This window comes from Physeter macrocephalus, chromosome 11 (assembly GCF_002837175.3).
Source record: "Physeter macrocephalus isolate SW-GA chromosome 11, ASM283717v5, whole genome shotgun sequence".
In the NCBI taxonomy this organism is placed as follows: Eukaryota; Metazoa; Chordata; class Mammalia; order Artiodactyla; family Physeteridae; genus Physeter; species Physeter macrocephalus.
This window is the reverse complement of record NC_041224.1, coordinates 154,721,086-154,726,471: the sequence shown is the minus strand read 5'-3', so window position 1 is coordinate 154,726,471 and position 5,386 is coordinate 154,721,086.

The following is a 5,386-nucleotide window of genomic DNA, read 5'->3' as shown; positions in this document are numbered from 1 at the left end:
ACGAACCTGTGTCCCCTGCATCGGCAGGCGGACTCTCAACCACTGCGCCACCAGGGAAGCCCTAAATCATTGCTTTTAACTCCCCCAGCGTAATCTCTAATGGTCCCTGGCTGGTGCCACTCAGAGCATCCACCCCCCAGACACCCAACTCTGCCTACCTGAGCAAATTCTTCCCAGCTTCTCAGCAACTCTGTATCTCAAATCCACGGCTGCCACCTCCCTTTCCAATGCAACGCATCCCTGTCCCTGTTCGTTCAGCGTTCAGGGAAGGCAAGGGAGTTTGCAACTCTGCAGTCTGGATACTGTTTCCAGAGTGTATCAAATCAACTACCCCCAGAAGCAGCTCTCTGATGAAGGGACCAGACCCTCCCATAAAATGTAGCAAGCTGAAGGTCTTGGATGGTGAATGCAGGGGAGGTGCCCGCAGCCAGTGATGGGGTTTGAAAGCAGGTCGCCAGCCTGCACCCTTGTCAGGAGAGGGTTGGAAATAAGCCAAATAGAACAGAATGGAAAAACACGAATCATCTGCAGTTCTTAAAAAAAAATAAAAACGGAAAGCTAAAGTCAAGGACACGAGACTTGTTGCCAGTGAAGTTGGGGATGAGGGCAAGAGATGAGCGACACTTTTCTCCTCTCCTTCCTGACTGCATTTTCTCCTTTTCTCATAACCTCCCCGATAAATCACCTGTAAATTGTAACCGTGCAAGCTGCACCCACTTGAAATTGCAATCTGGCAGCCCTAAGATTGCCATTCAGGGACTGTCTTTGTCACGAAAAGCTGAATTTTTGTTTATTTTGGTAAATTAATTGCTGGCAGAGAGAGCTTTTCATTTTCCAGCCCAAACGATACAAAAGAAGACTGCAGGGTTGGAAAGCACCTAAAGGGTATTCTGGGTTAAATCGCCAGCCTGAGCAGCAAACACGGACTGTCCTTGGCATCTCTGGATATAAAAGCACAAAATAGGCCAGGACTGTGTGCTGAGCCCGACGTGTGCACATAAGCAGCCCCTGAGCCTTTACCCTTTAACAATGTGCAGGCAACCAAAACAAACCAGCCTGCCATCCTGGGGATGGGTGACAATGTCTGTGCCTCATCTGCAGTTCCTGCCACAGGTGATGAGTGCTTCAGGTGGCATTAGAGGAGGACAGCCTGTGGCCATGTCTTAGGGAAAAGGCTGGGACTTCCCTGGTGGGCCAGTGGTTAAGACTTCGCCTTCCAACGCAGGGAGTGAAGATTCAATCCCTGGTCAGGGAGCTAAGATCCCACATGCCTCAGGGCCAAAAAACCAAAACATGAAGCAGAAGAAATATTGTAACAAATTCAATAAAGACTTTATTTATTTAAATTTATTTATTTTATCTTATTTATTTTTGGCTGCGTTGGGTCTTCGTTGCTGTGCGCGGGCTTTCTCTAGTTGCGGCGAGTTGGGGCTACTCTTCGACGTGGTGCGAGGGCTTCTCATTGCGGTGGCTTCTCTTGTCGCGGAGCACAGGCTCTAGGTGCGCAGCAGGCTCGGTAGTTGTGGCTCACGGGCTCTAGAGCACAGGCTCAGTAGCTGTGGTGCATGGGCTTAGTTGCTTCGCCACTTGTGGGATCTTCCCAGACTAGGGATCAAACCCATGTCCCCTGCATTGCCAGGCAGATTCTTAACCACTGCACCATCAGGGAAGTCTCAATAAAGACTTTAAAAATGGTCCACATCAAAAAAAAAAAAAAAAAAAAAATCTTAAAAAAAAAAGGAAAAGGCTCTGGGAAGTCTCATTGTCATAAAGGTCACTGTGGCCCCTGCACGTGATGCTGTCCTGCCATCTTCCCCAACATCAGACCTGGCCTGGTCATCTTCCTACATAATGAGTCTTACCAGTTGGTCGGCCATCTGTACCAATCCCACCATGGGGAACAAGTGGGTGTGGTGACTTTGGGAAAGATGACTGCCACAGGACTTAGCAGAACCCACAGACACATACCTCACAGGTACACACGCTACAGAGATGCCAATCCTGTTCTATTCTAGAAAGTATTCAAGTGACGGAAAGGCAAGATTTCAGTGAGGTTATTCGGGAAAGGTTTCCTGGAGGGGAGGAGATGTTCGACCACTTATTCAAGGGGTATTTTCTTGATTTAGCAGAAAGAAAGGGGAGGGCCTTTCAGATGGTGGTTGAGGATATGGTTTGGAGCAAGAGGAAGTAGGAAGCTGAGTGTCTGCAGGGGGCCACGTCAGGTGGTGTTTGGCGGGGGTGGGGGGGTCGGGTCAGTAAGAAGTGAGTGGCCCAGGTGACTTGCTTGATGAGTAACTGGGGCTCAGTGTGGGTTGCACACTGAACACACAGTAGGTTTCCAAGCAGGGGGAGGGGATAATGAGGCCAGCCGAGTGTGTGGGATGAGCTGGAATTGGGAGGTTGGAGCAAGGTGTCCAAACAGGAACTTTGCCTTATTGGGAGCTCAGCATCAGAGGCTAGACCAGGGTAAGGGCTGGGGAAAGAAAGGGGATGGCAGGAGAATGCCTTTGAGGAGGAAGGCGGAAGGAAGTTCAAAGGAGAAAGAGAAGTAGGCCCTGGGCTTCACTGGAGCAAGTTTATAAGAACAGGAGGAAGAAGAGCCTGGAAGAAAGAGTCCTGCCAGCTAGACCCCAGCCCTCTGGCCATTGAGTAATACCTGTAAAGCAGTTTCAATATGTAGTAAGAAAGACTTTCACATCTATAATCTGTTTTGATCAGAATACCTCTGTGATATAGGCAGGGTCAGAGGTCATCTCCTTATAACAAGGGAAGAAATGGAGGCACATATGATTAAAATAACTTGCCCGAGGTCCCGGGCACACCTCATTCCTTTCGTAAGGCAGACCAAGAGGAAAAGCGAGGAGGTCCCCGGGCCAGGCTTCCCTTTCCCCGCAGGCCTTTCTGCCTTTCTGCCTTGCTGGTAACCTTGTTCCCTGGGATCCACGGGGTCAGGACCCAAGCTGGCATCCAGGTCCCAGCACACCAGGCTGCTGGATCCCCCTCTTGGGACCTCAAGGGTCTGCCAAGGCTTCCCACCTCAGGACAGTCGGGGGTGGCTGGATCCTGGCTTCAAGTCCCTCTTCTGGCTCTCTCCTCAGAACTCTTGCTGCCTCAAGTCTCCTTGCCATCTCCACGGAGGCTTGCTTCTCCTCGAGGTCTAGCTGTGGGTTTGGATCAACCCCTGGTCAGCCCCTTCCAATACACCCTCCTACTGCCCTGCAAGGGTCTCTCCTTGGCCCCTCCTCATCCTTTCTTGGGCACTTCACTTTTTTTATTGCTCAGATAAGGGGTTTTCATATCAGTCCTGAAGAGAGACAGTGGAGGGGCTATTCTTGCCACCTGCTCCAAGAGGCAATTTCATTCTGGCTCTTCAAGTCTGGATGTGTTTGGGGAACTGAGCTGCCCTTTGTCTAAGAGAATTCTTGGACTTCCCTGGTGGTTCAGTGGTTAAGAATCCGCCTGCCAATGCAGGGGACACGGGTTCGAGCCCTGGTCCGGAAAGATCCCACATGCTGCAGAGCAACTAAGCCTGTGCGCCACGACTACTGGGCCTGCGCTCTAGAGCCCTCAAGCCACAACTACTAAAGCCAGTGCACCTAGATCCCATGCTCTGCAACAAGAGAAACCACCACAATGAGAAGCGCGCCCACCGCAATGAAGAGTAGCCCCGGGCTTCCCTGGTGGCGCAGTGGTTGAGAGTCTGCCTGCCTATGCGGGGGACATGGGTTCGTGCCCCGGTCCGGGAGGATCCCCACATGCCGCGGAGCGGCTGGGCCCGTGAGCCATGGCCGCTGGGCCTGCGCGTCCGGCCGGAGCCTGTGCTCCGCAACGGGAGAGGCCACAGCAGTGAGAGGCCCGCGTACCGCAAAAAAAAAAAAAAAAAAAAAAAGAGTAGCCCACCCTCGCCGCAACTAGAGAAAAGCCTGCACACAGCAACGAAGACCCAACGCAGCCAAAAATAAATAAATAAATAAATTTATGTAAAAAAAAAAAAAAAAAAATACCAGTCTCTGCTTCCCAAACCAAAACATCCACTACTGTGGATGGTTTAAGTAATTATTAAAAAATTAAATAAATAAAAATAAAAGAATTCTTTCCAGGAAGCTCAATATTCAGAATTGATAAAAGTGACTCAACCCCGACGGAAGAGGTAGGAGAGTGTTGTAGTCCGTCATCTCCCTTCCTTCCAACTCAAGCGTCCAGCAGCAGCACCTTGTTTATGGAGGTGGGGTGGGGGATTAGAGGCGGAGGTGGATGTAGTGGCAGTGGTCCACGGAGGTGGTCTGAAAGCTGCTTATCTAGTCCCCTTTTACAAATGAAGAAACTGAGGCCAGGAGGGGAAGTCACTCGCCCAAGACCACACGGAGTTCCTTCCGGGTCCGTGACTTGGTCTGTGGACCAGTTGGCCCTGCTCTCATCCTCTCCTCTGGGGCTCTCTGCTCCATCCGTGCTTGGCTGCATCTACCCAGCCATTCAAGCAGTATTGGGGGAGCTCCGTGCCTACCACCATGCCAGCCACAGACGCAGCAATGAACACCACACAGTCCCTGCTCCTTGCAATCGTGCCGCCTCAGCAAACCAGGTAGCTGCAAATTTTTCCCACCCCGGCACAAGCCCCCAGCCTGCCTGTCACTCAGGCTCCCAGCAGCCAGAGCTAAAGATAAAATTGAGGGCAGCGTTTTAAGTCAGCAGCGGCAGACCTGGCGGGCCCAGTGGGGAAGGGGAGCTAGGAGACCTCCTCTGAGCAGGCAGCTGCATTTCTGGTAGTGGCCCATCCCCACGAGACTGGTAACAACCACTGCTGGTCTTGCTCCCCCTGTGGACACAGCCCTGGGCGGGGCTGGCGGAGCCTCCGTCCGACACCTCACTCCAGATGCCGGCCTTCCCTGGACCTCAGATATATTCTCCTGGCTTTCTTTCTTTCGTATCCACTGTTTTGCTGACCCTGGGCTTTGATTATTCGCAAAGCCAGTGAAGACCCCACTTCTACAGATCTGCTCTGCCCTCATGCTGATGTTCGCAGGTTATGGTATGGCCAGGGGAAACTGGGAGGTGAGGCCCAGGGGAGGTCAGGTGTTCTGCCTGGAGCCCTCAGGGCTTACCTTCTGGGGGATTCTGCTGGCTGGCAGGACCTGGATGTCATCTCCAGAACTTTCTGGAGGATGAGGTCACCATCAGACCCCACCCATCTGGATTTCCTCTCCCCATCTTGGGGCCACGTACTTCTCTTTGCTGCTCCCTAGTAATGGGCCAGCGGATGCCGGCAAGCATCACGCTTGCTCAGCAGGAAAGTGAATAATGTGGGGGAGGAGAAAACCCTGAGTTTGCTCCTACTCCTGGCCACAGCTCTCCACTCTGCAGGCAAGGTGGGCTGCAGGCAGCTGAA